Source organism: Buteo buteo, chromosome 12 (genome assembly GCF_964188355.1).
Source record: "Buteo buteo chromosome 12, bButBut1.hap1.1, whole genome shotgun sequence".
Classification (NCBI taxonomy): Eukaryota; Metazoa; Chordata; class Aves; order Accipitriformes; family Accipitridae; genus Buteo; species Buteo buteo.
Window position 1 is genome coordinate 26,977,641 of NC_134182.1, and position 19,905 is coordinate 26,997,545.

General features: G+C 44.3%; 1 pseudogene; it reads right to left on the minus strand.

Moving 5' to 3' along the window:
- The window catches only part of LOC142038099 (TOG array regulator of axonemal microtubules protein 2-like), a 44,776-nt pseudogene that overhangs the window by 6,154 nt on the left and 18,717 nt on the right, over positions 1-19,905 (minus strand).

The following is a 19,905-nucleotide window of genomic DNA, read 5'->3' on the forward strand; positions in this document are numbered from 1 at the left end:
TGCATAGGTCTTAACAGGTCAAGATCTCTGTGCACCGCAACCTCATCATAAAGCCCATGAACCAAGAGACAAGATGGCTATGACTCGTGCAGCGTGCCTGGCCAGCAGGCGCATGTGTCATAGACTGCAATCGAGGCAGACTTTTGGCACCCGCTGGCCACGTGTGCTAAAACCTGTTCCTCTGCAAATGTATAAATACCGGGATTTTCCGAAGAGCATCGGGCTGGTGTGCAGCAAGGCCATCGTTGCCTCCGTGGGGACGCCCACGCAAAGCTGGCACCTACCGATTGCTGGGCTGAGTTTGCGGAACAAGATGACACAAGAATGTTGTATATATGCAGACCACACCGGAATAGTGAGAGACACCATGGCTAAACTGCGAGAAGGACTGGAAAAGCGAAAAAGAGAACGGGAGACGCAACAAAACCAGTCACTGTGGTTAACCACCCTGATATCCTCCTTGATCGGGCCGATCACAATAATCCTGCTGACACTGATTTTCGGACCCTGTATACTGAACAGGCTCGTGTCGTTTGTCAAAAAACGACTACAAAGCGTTAACATCATGTTTGTAGAGCACCAACAAATGCTTTAAGAATATTTAACATTGTCCCTAACAATTTCCTGACTTACTCCTTGACTTCCTTACTTACCTATCTTAACTAACTAATTTACGGTGTTTATAGTTTTTAATATAGTTTTCTACTTAGATTTATAATATATTACATATATTTTTTAAGACTTTTTATAAAACTAAAAATTTTTTGCTAATTGTATTAATATAATTTTTATAACTAATTTAATTAATTTAACTAATTTAACAATGCATAGGGAGGGGGGAAATGTAGGTAATTAGGGCCTGGCGGTCGGAAGATCTCGCGTTGTACGGAAAGTTAGAGCCCCTCTCCTAATGACCAATAGTGTTTAATTTACGATGTAAGCAGACGGAAGTGGCGTCGTAAACCAAAGGTATATAACACCGTGTCGACCACTAATAAACGCCATTTGCTGTCCACCACATTGGTGTCCGCAAGCTGATGGACGGGGGTCGCCGTTCCTGAACCAGGTCGCCACGCCTGCATGCCAGGCGACACAAGAAAAGGGTTATGGTACCTATTTGAAAATGGGAGTTAATGTGAGTTTAAATGCTATTAAACACCGTGGTCACCGTGGAGCTTCAGAAGAGAAAGCGCTGTCTGTTCCCTCTAAATCCCAGAGAGAACATCTGCTCTCTCCAAAGTAGTCCCAATTTATTTTCAAATGCTTTATTTTTTCAGGAGATTAAAATAACTCTAAGATTATATTCTATGTTTATGGAGATTTACTCGATTCAAATTATCTTTAAAGGCCCTTTTACATTCGCTGTGGCTAAACATGCCCTTTTGAGATTCATAAGGAAGAAGCAAAGTGTATTAAGCCTTGGATTACAAGATGCTGGCATAATTAGCAGTGGATTTAGCCCTAATTGAAGCAAGGCTATAAATGGTCTTTTCTAGTATATATTGAGATTATAATTTTTTCCATTCCTTGGCTATTGCTGGACATAGCAAGCTACTATTATAAATCAATTATCAGCTTCATTTGCGGTGTGTCGGACACTGCTGATACAGAAATAGACTTGTTTGCACATCCTGAAACGCTCAGAGTCCAACGTCATATCTGCAATACAGGCAGGGAGCCTCAGTAGGTTGGGCTGAACTGCCCGCTTCTGCCTCTCTGCCCCCAAATCCTGCCTTGCACAAAATCCTTGCCTGTAATATGTGTGTTGAGTTTTCATCTACGCTATGAGCCCCAGGCTCTGCAGAATTCAGCCTCAAAAGTTTCCAACAGGAAAACAAGAATCCCATGATGACAAAACAAACTGATCCTCAGAAACACCTGTTGCCACAATTTTTTCTAAAGGATGGTTGTTCGCTTTAGAAAAGGGACCTCTTACAGACCTCCATGGCCTTTACTGTACTGTCCTTCAAAGAGAGGAGCCAGCCAGGGTATTTTTAGCCCCTCTCTTTCCTGGAGGTGGGTCCCAATATGCCCCAGTGAGATCTCAGCGCTGGAGCCCAAGCACCATCCTCATCTCACACACTGCATGCCTCTGCAGCAGCCAGGCAAACCCCTGCCAAATACACCTACTATGTGTATTTTGCAGGACGGACAAGCTTGGGACCTTCTAGTGTTTGATGAGCTACTGCACTGTCTATTCAGAGGCATTTCTTCTAAGTATTGCCTCTGAAGGCTTCTTGACTTAGCAGTGGAAATTAGCTGAAGCAAGTGATACCTGAGAGATATTCTGTGACATCCAGCAGAGCTTGGCCACTGAGGAAACGCACTGGCTGGGCCAAGGCTTGCAGCAGCAATGCGTTATCTGAAAGAGAAACATTTCTTTCTACTCACTCTTCTGAGGTTATAAAGAAAAAGGGGGGGGGGGGGGTAGGGGCGGCAGAGGTAACTGCATTTTTTAAATAAAATTCTGCCATTTTCTCAGTGCTTTTCTTCTTCTTTCCTTCAGGCCTACTTGGGAGGATTTAAAATTCAAAAAGAAAAGCTCTAATTTCACATTTGTAAATACAAAGTTGACTGCTGCACAAGGAACTGTGTTAAACATGTCACATCAGGGCCCTCAAAATTTAAATCACATGTAAGCAGTGAAAAGGTTGTGCGTGCTGGAGCTTTGCAGAAGTGACGTCCTCCCTCGTCTAAGGAAAAGGGTGAGAAGGCTCAAAAGTCCACACATCCGTTCACATTTTAAGGATAAACTACTGTTAAATCTTTAAGTTACCTGTTGGAATCTACAGACAAGATTCCAAGTTACTCTTACAAGAGAGAATTACTGCTCATTGCCAACACCATCCACTCTTGGGGGCTCTTGTAACATCTCTGAAATCAGATCTTGGCAGACAGACTGGAAAACGAACTGATTTCCCAATACTTGACAGTCATATGTATTTTAGTTTTTCCTATGCTGTCTGTTGTTGATTTAGGGTCTTGTTTTAACTTATAAACTGTTGCCTGGCTTGTTCTGCAAGCCTCCAGTCTTACCACTTTGATAAGTCCAGCAAAGCTTTTCTCAGAGGCAGAATGCACGTGGGATGCGATACGATACCTCATGATGTCACCAGGAGTGGCACCGATAAAGCAGGCAACGTACTTCTTTGTGAACCACGACAGAGCTAAATCCTGAAGTGGTTTTAAGTAGCACTGTGCTATTAAGTGCTCCTTTTCACATGAGATACAAAAAGGAAGTCCCTAATGATCTTCTTGGAAGTGTGCAGTAAAGAACTGATCCCGCTATCCTAATTAAGCTTCTGCTTTGGTAATTACACTCTTCTCATCCACCTTTTTAAACAGACACTTCACTTTTTGCCTCACACTCTTGCAGTATTGGCAGACCCTGTTTCATACGTGCTGTTCCTCCCCAGAGAGTTAACTTACAGCTGCTGCTTTGAAAAAAACACCCTGAGATCTGGAGATGTTGAAGGAGCACAAAATGTTAATTAATCATTAAGATCAGTATCTACACAGATTTTCAGGGGAACACTTGGGGTTTGGGTGGGTGAGGGAGAACTGGTTGTTTGCTTGGTTTTTAGGAATCTAAGTGTATAGGCACTATTCACCTTTCAAGTTAAGGGTTTCAAATGCCCTGTGCATTTTGAAACAGTAAAGCTGGAGTCGATAACAAGTTTACCCAACCATTACTTTAGCTGCCTTGAGAGACCTAAAGGCAGAGGAGCTTTTAATGGCTGTTAGAGAAAACAAGGCAGCAGGCAGTTCAATTCTTATTAATTCAGCTTTAATTCTTTGCACTACATATTAGCTGAACCTGTTGGCCACAGGACACACACCCCAGCATTTGCAATACAAGCAAAAGAAGAATCTGCTTCTCTGCGCTCTCGTTTGCACTGTGGTCACCTCTTTGCTATGTAAACACCTACAGGGGAAATTTCCCTTCCCCTCTTGCAGAGGGCTGGTTCCTCTGGGAGCTACTCGGGCTGCTGGCCTCACTCCACACCCTAGTGTCAGGCAGCGGCCATCTGAATGGCATTTCTTTCAAGACAGAGGACAGGGTAGGACAGATGTCAGAGGAGAGCAAGATCTATGCCTTGGTCCCATTGCAGTCGGGCTTGATTTGCTGATTTGCCGCCATCTACAAGGTGGCTCCCTCGAGTGGGATTAGGGTCCCAGGTCACAGCTAATGAATGTGTGGGGCCTTCAGCTGAGGACGTCCAAGCCAATGTCAGGGTTAAGCTAAATAAATGATTCAGGCATTATTTGGAAGCAAATTAGTTTGTTGGTGGGTAGAATTTTTGTCTTGAGGATGGGGGGGATTTGTTTTGGGCTTGGGGTTTTTTTGTTTTGTTTTTACATCGAGTGATAAAGCAATTTCCTCACCAGCTTACATTTTTGCATGGATCATTAAAGGTGACAGATGAGGAAGTCTCACCTAAAACTCAGAATCTGAGGCATGTCAACACAGAGTCTTGGAGCAATACCTGGGCTCTTAGCTATGAAACTCAGTGGAGCAATGGGGCAAGACATTGTGCTCACTTACTCTAAGCTAGGAGCGTTGCACAATCCTTTAGAGTTCTTGGGGGGGGTTGTCATTTGCCACTTGATTTTAAATTGAAAAGGCAGACAATTTTAAAGCATGTGGGAAGGTTTCGCTCATGCATTTTTCCAGTAGACCCTTCCTTCCCCCACTAAAGCCCTAGGTGTTGAATTTTGAAATCTTTGTGACTCAGTTGCCTGTTTGAATTTTTGCAAATGTCCATAAAAATGAGCAGAACCAAAAAAATACATCCCACCCTGTTTGCTTGAACCTGTCTCTGGGTAAAGTCAGTGTGATGAGAGACAGATGTACCTCACTCCTGTTCTGACATCTGCGAGCATGGAAAATTTACAGGGATCTTTCAGAATTGGTGAGAGGGGAATGACAGAAAGCTACATACAAACCCCTGAAGGGATCTGTTTGCCCCATCCTCTATTAGCAGGATTCCGCAACTTTTCCCCAACCTTCTCCCAGGCACCACAAAAAATGCATAAGGGCCAAGAGCACTACAGGTCTCACACCCTTCTCCCCATTTCATGATCAGGAATAACCCTATACTTGGGACACAGAAAGGCAACAGGTCAGCAAATTCACTGAGTTTGCAAAGCAGCTGATGTGGAGAAAGTTGTTAATTTCCCTCTAAGACCTGCCTCTTCAACACTAAATTTTTCAGGCATATTCACCCAGTGCTGCATTTTCACAGCTGACATAAATCTGTGTGGCAAGGGCATTTACAGCAGACCTTGGCTATGTAGTTATTTGCTATAGCAATCTTGCCCTATGCAGAGCAACATGTGGAACAAGCCATCATTTACAGCTGGATTTATACCTGTTTGTTCTAAAGAAATGAACTTGGCAAATCATAAATTCCCTTTTTAAAAAAGAAGACAAAGAAGAAAGGTGGAAAATAGACAGGACTGGCTAATGCCTATAATGTAGAGCCTTCCAGGAAGCCGTACTGCAGCAGCTCTGATGGGCCAGTGTCCCTTCACACCAATAGCAAAGCAATTCATTTGGGAAGTAAAATCAGGCCCAAACAACCTCCAAAAACCCCTTTGTCCCTGAATTCTAGCAAAGTTGTACTCCAGGATTTATTGTTCAGCTCCTTCTGCACCAAAGCAGACAAGGAGCACAGAGCCAAAGGCTCCTGGGGCTTTGGGGAAATGCTGGTACATATTCAAGCCTGCCTGGGAACTGGTGCATAAAGACTGCACCACCACGGCTTCTGGTTACCCAGCTCACCAGTGACAGTTGGCAGGAATTCAGGTTCTTTGATATATAGCATAAATGACATGAACGATCTGCAAACCTGGAATCAAACACAGAATCCAAACACTTTATGTGGAACCCGCTTTTCTGTACATTTTAACCAGTGTAAGAAAGTCCTGGTGAACACTTTTATTGATGGCATTCATCTTTCCAAAACCAAACTCCTTGCATCTCTAAGTGCACACACACCAGCTCTCATCTCACATTTCAACAGAAATCAGAGCTGGAGTAAACAGCAGATGAAGAGCCCCAGGGACCAGAAACTTCTGGTCACAGCTGCAGCGATGACAGCAGTAACACAAGTATTGCCAGTGCGCTGCTGAATCTACAGCAGAAGATCAAGAGGGAAATTCAGGACTGGATTCATCTCGCCAAACTTTAAACACTTCACTGAGGTTTCAGTGGGTAGATGTAAACACCTACAGCAAGCTACACAGAGCAGCCTGAGTCTCTCTGCCTGATGGAAATGTGTGCAAAAAGAAAACCAGGCAACATCAACACCTCTCCACTAGATCCTTGCCGCTGGATCCTCCAGGGGATCCAGCTGCCTAAAACAAAGTGCATAAGAATAACCTACGAGTCACAGAGAACAACACTTTCCATAGACTTGGGTCTGGTTTTCAACTGTGTCCCCTGGCTGCAACCAACCCTACCAGCCCCTTCTTCACTTAAAGAGCCACCCAGTTGTCTGTCCTTGTACTCATTGTTGTGAATCATTAATATCAACCGTAAAACTAAGGTGAGACAAAAAAAAAACAACAACTTAGTATAATCCCATTCTATTTTACTCCCATCCTTTTACTTCTGCTTTTCTGACTCCCTTATTTTTAGGTTACTGCCTCCAAATTAAGGCAAATTTAAACCTGTGGCAGGTGAGGGGAAACAGGGAGCTAACTTCAGGACAGTATCTCCATATGCTTTTAAGAAATACATACTACCCACATGCATACAATCAGTTTCTAGAGCAGATCACAAGGAAATTATTCTGAATACGCTGACCAAAAAGTAGCTGTTAAAAGAAGTTTTGATGAACTGTAAAGACACTGATGCAGACTTCTGTAGTACTAGCCATGAAGGACCATGCCACTATATTTGCCAAGGCACAGCATGCAAACACAGTTTTTGGACTGCGATAAGGGATGGGCTGGAGCTGCGCTCTGTGGGGCAGGTGCCTCCAGCCGAAATGAGCCTGAGGATCCCTGAGAGCTTCAGCATGACCCTGGTAGGCAGCAGAACACATGCTGCACAACCTGCAGCAGGCCATATGGTTCAGGACACAGGGCAGATCGGGACCTCACCCTCTCCCTACTGCAGGTGCATATTTTACATCAACAGACATACTTGCAGCCCCATGCTCAAGCACCTAGAAAAGGGGACAATAATGGGCTCCTTTCCCTTCTGGAAGAAGGAAGCCAAGGCAATTCTAACCCCCCACACGTGAGACCTCCAGACTGACTATAGAACAAGCATTTCATCCTTCATCTGATCTCCACTGTGATCTTTCGTAACACAGTATCTTATTAAATTTAAGGTCTCAATCTTTAGATTCATAAGGACATTTTCACTGGGCTTTACATGGCTAAACTACTACCTAAAACTACAAAATGAGTAACTGAGTTCAAAGGTTTTCATATGGTAGTCAGCAAGGGACAGACACATCTGCTCAGGAGAGCTGCCACTGCCAGAGCGTGGAACAAAGCCCAGCGAGAGCAAAGAGCCTCCACCATCCTTCCCACCATGTGTTTCGAGGGAAAGGCACATTCCTTTCATCTTGTTTTAGTGGGTATAAACTTAACAGAACGCACATCTTAGAAATCCAATTCAATAAAAACAAAATGCATGCAGTTTCCCAGGAGGAAGAGGGAAAAACAGTCATGCCAGATGCTAGTCACTTCCCTCATGCTCTTCTGGCAGGAACTTAAAATAATCCCTATAATGTCTTCTCTACTGAGTTAATAATCAGACATAAGAGCCAGGTGATAAGCAGCATCCATTCAGCTGCAGATCACAACATGATACAACAGACTGGGATAGAAAGAATGCAGGCAGGACTTCATAAATATCTTGCAGCAGCTGGATATTTCCACAGACGACACCAGCTATCAATAGACTTGGTGTTCACTTGACTCTGAGACATAGAAGCCACAGTTGAGGAAAGTCAGTGTTAGAGGTCAGCCTTACCTAGGTGAGCAATGGATGCTTCCAGCACTTTCACAGCTGCAGCATAAATCCCTGAGCGTTTTGAGTTCAGGTTGTCAGTGACTGCTGCTACCAGAGGGACCAGCACTGGGTGTAAGGCATATTTGAGTATGGGCGTCATCAAAGCCAGCACCTCCAGCGCCTGCTGGTTCACTTTCTTGTTGCAATCCTGAAGTCTCAGGACAAAAATATCAAAAATCTGTTAAGAAAACAAACGACATGAAAGCTGGATTAAAACGTCTTTGTTTCAAGAGGGGATGTAGAAACAAGTACCCAGCAATGTAAAAGATGAATGTAATTCTTTCTGTCAGGTCAGCACTTGCTAGCACAATTTCACTGTTTTCCTGTGGGCTCCTCACTGTAGTGGTTGCACAACCTCATGCTGGTGGAAAAGATTTTCATATTTTATTAAGAGGTTTGGGTGGGGACAGGATAGTTCATATGCTGTTCTCTTTACCCACAAATAGTTAAATCAATCCCACATTATTAATGCAAAATAGTATCTTTGGTATAGAGGTATGAAAACAGGTATTTAAGATGGCCATTTTTCCATAAAGCTGTCTCAAGTACTGAGAGTAGTTTTCATTTTGCCAAAACTGTGACTGGATGAGATCCAGGTTTTGTTTTATCTGTCTCAGAACCTGCGTCTGGAGGAGTGCAGGGCTCTGATAAACTCTTCAGGATCCAGGCCATTTGTCTAGCTAACAGGTAGACTTCTGAAGTTTAATGTGCTGTGCAGTTCTCATGAGAGCAGGTTCAGTCCCTTGACAGCCACATTATCAGGTGCCATTTTTGGGAAAAGAGGAAAAAAGCAGCTGCTGGGAAGAGAAGGAAGAGAAGATCTGTCTCTAGCCACTTTCCTCCTCTTTCCAAAGAGAAAAAAGGACCCCTGGGAAGTGTGAGAACAGTCTTTCCTAAGCAGGAAGGGGATGAGGATGAAAGTGAATAGGCAGAGCTGTGTCCGTGCAAGGCAAGATAAAGTTTACAGGAGCATCCTTGAAAAAATAATATTTTATTTTTTTTTTAATCAGCCCAGCCTGATACTTCTCTTCCCCATTCCAACACATTCTTCTTCTAAAGAATAATTGCCAAGCTTTCAGTGGCTAGATTTCCTTTATTTCAACCTAACTGGTAGCAGGAGACAGCAGAAGCTACAGCAGCAGTAAACTGTCGTGATCTCATGAACAGCACCGATAGGCACCTGCCAGAGAAATACATCTGGACTGAAACTACTTGCCGTGAAGCCTGGAATTGAATTAAATTATTCTGGGTAAGAAGCGGCCAGCCTGTCCCAAACAACTAGTATGTAGTGCCAAGACACACTGAGTTAACTTTACTGGTACAGGTTTGGGAAGGGAGCTAATGGGAAAGGAGCAATAGAGATGCCCTGTATACCTGGACAATGTTAGTGGAGACGAACTGGGGGCTGCTTCTGCAGTGATCTAGGAGGAGGTCCACTCCCTCCATTCGTGTCTGGAACTCCGTGGCTGTCAGGAGCCTGGAAAGCTCCCTGAGCTGTTCAATTTCTTCCGCGGTCCGAAGTGATGTGCGACGGACTGTCTGACGGGGTAAGACGTGTACATCAGAGCCAGACCTCAAGCTGGAAAATAAAAACAAGGCAAGACCTTTTAGTGATAATGTCTTCAGTTAATTGTGAGGAAAACATCTTGAGGAGACTTCCTAATGACGTGATTTCAGCTAGATCCTATCTGAAAAACAACTTGGATCTCAGGACAATCGTTACCAGAGACAATTTGCAAGTAACATTATTGCTAGTGCTTACTCAGAAAAACCAAGGCACCAAGGATGGGATTCATCTCACTTATCTTCAGATGTCTTCCCAGGTACTCATCTAGCATCCCTTTGTGGGGAAAAATAGGCACTACTTCAAAGTTTAAATGTCTTTGGGCATTTGAATGGGAGGTGTCTGTATTATAAGGAAATTTCTTACTCTGGAGAAGTGTATCTACAACAGGTACGGGGATCTGGATAAATAGCTCAGATGCATCTGAACAGATGAATCCTACCCAGAGAAATTAAGGGGCATATCTGAAAGAATCCAGAGGCTCAGTAACAGAGATAAAAACAGAAGGCAGACATCCCACCACTACACTCACATTATTGCTTCCCTAGGGACTAGATCCACAGCTTAACAAACCTGATGGGAAAAATTCTCTTGAACCAACCTCTCTCTGCCATGAGCATGGGGAGATCCTAACTATGCTAATAAGAAGTGTGGTCACCTTCCTGCCACTACTGAGCACAACAGAGCTAAATAAATCCACTCTGTTATCAGAGAACAGGTACAAGTAGCTCTCCCACCGGCATGGGGAGACAGCAAGGACCAAATTCCTATCTTGAATGCTGACTGCAGCACAGGGGAAAAGAACATGCTGTCCATCAGCCAAGCAGTAATGGGTCTGAATGACATGAACAGCTACAGAAAAAGTCCACGTTGAGACATCTGTTGACCAGAACTGCTCAGGAATTGTCTTGCTGGTACTGTTTGAGGGACAGAAAGCCATGATTCAGTGAGGCCAAACCACATGTATCAAAAGTGCTATTTTGGGGAATGGCATCATGGTTCTAGACTGGGACTTCTCATCAAACCACCCATCTAAAAAAGACTCCACTCAGATAAGAATACCCTGATCGAAATTACTGGTCCAAAGTCAAACAGCAGAGACACGACCCTCTCACAGCCTCCACAACACTGTCCTTGCCACTGCACTGGATCTTCTGAGCTGCAACTGCTCGCTGTCTCTTCCTCTCTCTCAATTTTTCTAGAAAACCCTCCAGAGAACTTGTGTTCAGCATAATGCAGAAATAGACATTTTTTATCGTAGAAGATTTGTGGGGCAAGGAAACAATCTCTGGCACAGCTCATCTCCACCAGAAAGATTTTACTGAGGAAGAGACATGTAAAGCTTGTCATGCGCTTTGTCAGATATAACAGAAGTGCTCAGTACCCTCCATCAGAAGGCAAGTTGTCCTGGGACATCTTCAAGCCGTGGCTCCTAGACTTCCTGGTGTCCTTGACAGGTGGATATTCACATTTATGATCTTCTGTTCCCTAGATATATATAAAAAAAACATGAATCTATAGAAGATAAAATAGGAAATTACTTGTTTAAAACACAAGTTATAACCAGAATCACTGCTACCAAGAAAGGCTTAGGAAAACATTTCATAACTTAAAGAGGGAGACAGGCCAGAGATTCAGTGATGTCTACTATTTGTTTTCAATAACCCGAAGCAAGTTATAGGTGCTACTATACTGGGCAGCAGTAAAAAATCCTGAATTCATTATTCTTGAGCACAAATGGGAATAATACAAACTGGTAGGGAACAAGCTTTCTTAAAGGGAATAGCAGAAAACTTTTGGACTTTCTGGAGGTCCCACTGTGTTGGGAGTTGATTTGGTTCACACTTAACTCTCCCTATTCCTGCACAAAGGCACATTCCTTTCTAGAATGTAAATTAAGGGGGGGACACACGGACGGACCAAAACCCAAATAAAACAAACCAGGGATGAGTTTCCACTGGATGCTGAATTCACGAAGCTTCTTCCAGCTCCACAGTGCATGACAGCAGGGCAGTATTCCCAGAATACAGACAATATATGTACTAATTATGGTTGCCTTGCGCATCTTTTGTGTATTTGGAAGTTTTCTTGGCACTACTACTTCCTTCATCTGTTGCAAAGACTCTATTATCTTCAGAAGCACTATTCTCACTTCATTGCTTAATTGGGGGGGGGTGGGGGGAGTGTTGAGGTTTCTTATGCTTAAAGGTAAAACCATTTTCTCCTACTTCCCCTTCCTGTTTGTGGCTGATATTCAAAATACAGCCACTTTATTTCTAACCAAACTAGTTCGTTCACTGCCTGCAGATAAACAGGCTGAGGATCAACAGTTCATTCCCAGGAGCAAAATGATTCAGTGGAAGAAGAATGAGATAAAGAAAGAATAGGTATGTTTAATCTCATACTAGCAATCTCAGTACTTGCATATAGGAGACATTTCTCCTGCCAAGCACTTACTTGCTGCTTAACTGTTGCCATAACATCTTCCAAGTCACGTGAGGGGACAGACTGTTTCAAATACCTATCAAATTTTCGATGATTCATCAATATATTCATCATCTTCCGTCCATAACACCTAACGCAGGAAGGAGAGAAATGAATACAGACTACTACTGTTTTTTCTCCCTTGTGAATAAACAAAGGAAGTGTTAATAGAATAAGCTGATATTTTAAACTTATAATGTGCAATACATTCATGAGAAGGTATTACCCATTCAGCAAAGAGAGATATTTACCTCCACTTGTTGTCACTGCACAACACTGCCAGCTGAACACGAGAGGCAAGAAGAGAACACAGGGCAACAGGAAAATACAATTTCACTCTGAAATTGTGCGTATGCTTCTGTGGGATCGAAGGATCCCATGGGACGAGCAGAGCGTATCTCCTGCTTTGCTGTCATGGCTTATTTGCAGTGCCTTTCTGCTGTTGACAATAATTTACCTTTCTTTAACTGGCAGAGAAGCTAGGACAAATCGCCTCATGCTTACTATTTGTTTTCTATACTACATGTATGCACACGGGCAGCTAGCTGCTCATGTGTTCTTGGCATCTGTTAATGGGAATTTAAATTAATAATCAAAGTAAGGGGGTTTTTTGGTTGGTTGGTTGGTTTGGTTTTGCTACTATGGAACTACAGCTATCTTCAAGAGAAAATCTGGAGGTCGTTCAGCCACAGACAACAACATTATACAATGACTGGGAGGAAAAATTTGTGACTATCTTAGCTATATCTGAAGAAGAGGTTTAGAAAGACTGATTACATTGGTTAAAGACAGCTGGAATTTTTCTAGGACAGTCTTAGCCTTATCAGAAATATATGCTTGGGATCTTTCAGTGATGAACAGTGGCCAACGCTTCAGCTTGGCATTAAGCACATGAGACCAAACAAAATTGTTTGACTGACTAATCTGAGCTCAGCTGATCTGAGCAAAGAATCATTCAAGTCACAGGCATTTGGCAATGGTCATTCTTGCTGGACAACCTCATGTTACCCAGTACTGCCATTTCCCAAGACAACATTATCCACACTGTGAAGTAACTTTCTTAATATTTACTTCACCTTCCATTCTTTTGTGGTTTTATCATTAATAGCCAGACATCAAACAGTTTTCATATTTTAGGAGGTGAAATGAAGATCATCACCTTGTGTCCGGATGACAGTCCTGAGCAAGCTTCACCAGCGTGCTCACCAGTACCTCAGTACTGGCACGCGCGCCCGACAGGAGCTTCTCAGCTCCGATTCGCTCCATCACAGTCACTAGGTGTTTGGCCGCACACCTCCGCACCAGGACGTTGCGGTGCCTGAAACAAGAGAACAAACACTGGGGCAGAGGGAAAAGGAGGGCCAGAAGCACAGTCCTTGGTCACAGCATGCTCCCCATAATGGCTGGGGGAAGGAGGCATGTGTTCTTGCTGCAATTGTAGCCACCTGTAGAAGATTCTGTCCTCAGATAAACACAAAGTTGGCATTGTACAAAGAGACTACCCGCAAGGAAGAGGGAGGAATTTAATCTCCCTGGACTATCTGATACTCCATTTCTTTCCCAAAATTAACTCTGAGAAAGAGCGAAATGAAAGACAATTCATGCTGACTTGGCCGAGGGCTTCCCCTACACAGGCAGAGCTGCAGCAGGATTTAGGCTTATTTCACCCGTTTATCTCCAAATCAGCAGACCCTTGAAAAAAAACAAATGGGGGGAAAAGCCCTGTGGGGCACGAAGCCGCAGAATATCCAGCAATGCAGCCAGTTTGTTCTTTGGGGCAAGAGGTGCATTTGAATGTTTTACCCTTTTCAAAAGCTGAGGAAAAGGTAGCAGTCATTTTAGCCAGGTTGTCCTTTCTAGAAGGTGCCTGTTTGAAACTATCAGGCACAGCACTGCTATTTTAAGGCAGCATTTGCTTCAGCTATCCCATGGGAGCCAGCCTGTGAAGGCGCCTGTAAAGTGACTCACCATCTCAATGCTAACATGCAGCTTCAATGTGAATAGAAAGTGGAACTCTAAGGACATGAGAGTCAGACAGACTCCTCTCAGCAGGAGCTGTACCTGCTGAGCAGGCTGTGCCACACGCAGCGGGTTCTCCCCCACGTGCTCCATGTCCCAGCAATTAGCGTCTTTATTTCTCAAGTTAATGGCATAATGATGATGCATGTTTTTTCCCAGGGCCTCTGTGGTTAGCATGAAATATCAAAGGGCGCTCACTGCTGGAATTGCCATTGTCCCTCTTCCCACAAAGCCAGAAGGCTGTATCACCACCCTCTACAGGGACTTTCACTTCCCCATCATTTACCATATCTAGGCAATGTTGACAGACTGTGAGAACAAATAGGCTGCAGTAGGGCAGAACCAGACAACAAGAGAAAGGGAGTGAGGTTGATCAGAGAATCTAATCACCGAGTTCACAGAGGATGCAGGAGAAATGACCCTTCCCTCCCATCATTCCCCTTCTGCCTCCCATCCCTTCCCCCTACCACACAATTTAAGGTGAAGGCTATCACTAAGAGAAGAACGTACTGGACTCCAATAGCCATGAAAGCAGTCATTGCTCGTGCAGGAGTCACGGTCCCCACCATGATCCCCAGGGATCGATCGGCGGCTTTCTGAATGAACTCGTTGGAATCCCCCATCCTCTGGAGCAAGACCCGAGCAACCTCATCCACTTCGTGGTCCATGTGTTTCGTCACGGTCCTGAAGAGCTCTCCAAGAGTGCTGATTGCAAAGCGACACACCTTTGAGCGGAGGTTGTTCACCTGGGGAATTCATGAGGGGAAACGTAAGAATCACCTTGTAAAGAAAATCAGTTCCCCTAGACAAAAGTCCTAGGAAACAACAAGACTTCTTGCTGTGTCCAGGTGGAACATAAGAACATGGTAAGAGCAGAAGACTACAAGAACAAAACCACACTTACTCTGATACCAACTTCTTCTCTGGCCTCAGGCCCACTTATACAATACAATTTTAATGAGGCTGCAGGCTTAAAAATATTGTTTCACCTAGAACAAATTGTGCTACTCAGCCATAACGTACACTGCTTTGATTTTAGGCCCTTTTACTGAAAACAAACAAACAAACAACAAAATTAAAGCAAGGGCTGTTCTTAAACTATAAAGGTGCAATTCATAAAGACAAGATAGAGGAAAAGTAGTAGTTTCCTCCTATCAAAAATTGCAGCACTGGCAGTTTGAGCACTCAACCAGGAAACAGAAGATATGGGCTCAAGTCTACAGACTAATTCACAGCAGGAACTTGAGTCCTTCTGCAGCTCCATCTACTCAGGAGAACCCTAGCAGTTGGACTTAAGGCACTTCAGGATCCTGGAAATCACATGTAATTACAGCTGCAATCGGTGGGGTTTTACAGCATTCAGTGCTGCTCTGGAGTGATCCCTGCTTCCAAAAGGTTCTCCCCACAAGGGTAAGGAAGAAGCATCTCAGAGTCATGTGCTTCATTTGAAAGATACTTTGAAGGACAGACCAGTGATTCTTTCTGCTGGACTTAGTTGTGCCTGTTAATAAAAACGAACCATGTAAATGCTAGAAGTGCTTGTGAAAGCAAAATCTGGGACTGGAATGAAATGAAAGCTGAAAGATGTCTCTGCACATGACAGAGAGGAGGAAATTTCCTCAGAAATACAAAAGTGATATAAGAATCAGATGAGCTAAGCTGAAGGGGCTTCTTCTAACCCAGATATCAGAGTGGGAGAATCCGAGTCCTGCATATCTAAACAGAAAGGTTTGAAGAGTCCAACAACCCAAGGGGCATTCAAGCCTCCAGCGTCATTAAATATTAGATAGGGGGACTGATTTTCATGGAAATTAACTAAGTCTTACTGTCTTCTGCCAGCAAAGGAAAATTCAATGTATTTGGCAATCATGTAATAAGAGTACAAGGCAGCTGGTTCAGGCCAGAGACAAGTGCCAAGTCAGAAATATAGCCACAGATGTTAAGGAGCTGAGGTTGAGACCTCTCTGTTAACTGAGAGATGAGATAGTGAAGCTGTGTGCGACTGCCCTGCAAACCCCACAGCCAGGCCACTCCAAGCACCCAGTGGCTGCAGTGCAAAATTCCATCGGTGCACGGAGGCAACAGACCAATGGGCAAATTACCAAAACGCACACAGAAAGGAAGAAGGAGAAGCCATCATCAGGAAACACTGGAAAATAAAAACCTGCAGTCAATCCCCCAGGATGCTGGGGAGGAGGAGGAAGTGGGAGGAAGCTGGGAGGCAAAAGCTGCAGTGTTTAATTACAGCTTGGGCAGAGAGTTGGGCTGTGGCAAATCACCTGATTAGCGTCTCAGCTTCTGCATTTGTATATTGCATTATAATGACACCTAGCTCAAAGAGAAGAGATGTCCTACATACCAGTAAATATAGCTATATGTACAGACAGATCGTATAGATAGGTGACGTAGCTATTAGAAAAATGAGGTCTAAAAATAGTAATGAAGGCAGACACTGAGCACACATGTAAATGAATAAGCACATATCTACTTTACACCCCATGTACAAGGTACATGGGACACAATTAAACATAATGTTCTTACCTCCTTGGTAACTGCCAAGGAAACATCATGAAGTCTACAGAGAAGGACTTCTGAGTGGCAGATAGCCAGGCGTCTGACGCTGAAGAGTCCCTTCATCTTCTGCTCCCTGAAAGGCAATTACCAAAAAGATTGATTTTTCTCACCACCCAAGAACTAGGCAGCACCCTCTGAAATTACCAGGGAGTCAGCTCAAACAAACAAAGGCAGGTGCTTCTCATACAGGACTTACTTAAATCACGGAACTCGTTGCCACAGGATGCTGTGGCAGCCAAAAGCATACATAAATCCAAAAGGCAAATAGATGGTTTCAGAGGGGATGGGTTAATTTGTGGCCATTCAACAAGACAGCCTTTCTGAAATCCCTGGCACACAAAGGCCCTATGTCACTGCTTCCTAGAAGCTGGGACATTGTGCCATGTTTCCGTTTCTTGCACCCTCTCTGTACCCTGTCTCTGAGACACAGTCCTGCCTGGCTGTCACTGGGCATTTTCCCTCTTTGCCATCCCCAGAGGGCAGTTCAGGAGTGAGAGTCTGCACTGCCACTCCATAGCTGAGTTTGCACTCTGCAGTCTAGTCGCCATGTCCACCACCACCCCACTCCACCCCTGCTGCCAAAAAAAGCAGTATGTCCTAAGAGATTCCACACCTGGGCAAGAACAGCCAAAACGCTGGATTTTCCAGAAAAAGACTACTTAAAATAACACCCACAACAGCAACATGTTATTTAAAAGTAGTAAAACCACGTCTCTTTCAGCACTTTCTTTGTGAAGGACCTGAGCTACATGAAGGCACATGACGCATCATGGGTTCACCAGGGCTGCAGGGCATGACTAGGGACCCATCCCCACTGGGGTCCCTGAATGTAACCCGGACCCCACGCACCTGCAGCAGCTTTCCGCACCTCACAGGGCACCAGACAGGAGCAGGGAAGAGAAAGGGGAGAGGTGCAAAACAAAGCAATCGCACAAGGAGATGCATCATGGGAGATTTTTCATGGTTATCCCAGTATGAACAGAGCCCTAGTGAGTGTATGCTGACCCAGAAATCAAAAAGACAACCAGTATCACCTGAAATTTGTAGTGTCCTCCTGTCTGCGTCTAATTTCAGGACACACTGTGATTATCAACAAAACATCTTAGGCCCATATTAAGCAGCAAGGAGGAAAAAGTTTAATTCTAAAAGTGCAAGATTCCTGAAGGATTTTTTTTTTTTTTTCCTTATCTTTTGCCACGAGCCCTTCAGGAGAAATGACAGGCCGAGGAACTCTGCACCATGTCTCAGTCTGTTTCTCAGAAATAGGAACTCCCCGTAGGCACTCCTGGGACGTAGGTGCAGCAGGTCACAGGGACGCCCTGTCTCCTGCTGCCAGCAGCGGGAGCAGAGATAAATCCTTAATCAGTCCCACCTGGGCCAGTGACCTGAGGCCCCCAATCTCTAAACTCAAGACAGCTTCCATCATGCTTCTGGCTTCAGCCAGCAAATCTTGTGCCACAACTTTCTCTCTTCCCTGAAGATTTTTGTTTGCAGCTACATGGACCAGAAGACAAAGCTAGGAAACAGCATGGACCTGCTGCGGCTGTAGCACTGCTACAGACCAAGGCAAATAAAAGGCTGCTCTCACATCTTTATATTGTGACTGCTTTGGAGTGGTTTCACTAGTTCCCTTTGGACATCTGGGCTGTCTGGGCCCAGAGGCACTGGAAGTAATTGCTTCTAACTGAGCTTGACATTTAGAGGGAGAAAGACCGAACAGGGGGCTTTCTTACCAGTCATCACTGCTGAGCCACGTGAGCGCATCAAGCAGCCCCTGCTGTGGGTGAGGGAAGGGTCTGGCTTCCTCCGCGATCCCACCCTCTGGCTCATCTTCCTCCTCCAGGACGTCCAGAGCAATGGCTGGCAGCGAGATCGCTGTAAGGAGAGGGTCAGGCACCAGCTTCGCATATCCCCGGGCAAGGCACCCGGCCACCAAGCAGATTGCAACTTAATCTCCCAGCCAAGGTTACATACGGGTGCAAACCGGCATTGGTTCAGACTTCCCTGCTATCTGGCTCATTGCTTTCCCCAGCACCCAGACACCTCCGAGTCACCCCCAGCTGGGCACCAGCTTCTTGTGTAAACCTGAAAATTGCCCACACAGAGCCAGCTCCCGAGTCCCTATAGGTACCACAGCCAGCTTGCAGTTTCCTAGTGCCACCGAGCTCACACACTGGGAGCCAGTGCCACCCAGCGAGACTTGCTACCCCAGGAATGAGCTCCTGAAATATGCACATAACTCCCTGTATCACCTCCCTGTTACCTGGAGCACTGGGGACAGAGGCACCCTGTAACTTTGAGGAAACACCTCCAGCTGCCCCCAGTGAGCACCAAGCCTGAGTCCCACTGGGCTCGGGTGAATCCCCAAGGAGCAACCACCAGGGAACAGTGATACCTGACCCTCTAAATCTGACAGTGCCTCTGTTTCCATTTACTTCAAGTATTCTAGACAGCAGGCAGCTGAGTGCACACACATTTTAGCATACTATTGGGAAAGTAGTAGTTTATGGATTTTGCTATTTTCCAAGCGTTATGAATATTTACTATTTCAGAGGTACTCACTGGCTGTATTTTGAAGATGCTGAGGTGAAATTTATTTGTCATCAAATGTACTTGTTTGCAAACTGTGCAAAGCCTAAGCTTTCTCTTGTGGAAAAAAGCAATTTCTAGTGCAGATAGTTGTGACAAAAAAGCCTTCCAAATGTGAACCGAGAATAAAAATATGTAAATATAGATGCAAATTGTTGGCAAACGCACTCTCTTGATGATAAATATACAAGGTATAAAAAAAATCAGATGACAAATGCATTTGTTATGAAACCTATTTGTCATCAAAAGCACTGTAGGTCAAAAATTTCATGTCTTGCACTCAAAAGCTCATTTTCTAAAGTGTAGATGAAAACATCTGAGCTGTCTAAAAGTACTGAGTATAAATATTGCACAGAAACTAGATGAACTGCTATGGACTCTGTAGGGGTTTTATGCTACCTCACGTGTTCTACAAAGTATGGAGGATGGAGGAACTGTAAAATCAAAAACTATTCAGATGGGGACTAATTTGGATGTCACCAATATCACTGTCACTGACATCAGTGATGTCGCTGCATGAGTATGTAGATATACACATCTACATTCAATATGAATGGAGAGCCATGTCAGGCTAGTTCTGGTCAATTTTGAAAATCAGAGTAGCATCACTAGAAAAGAGCATTCAAAGTATCATTCCTAGCTC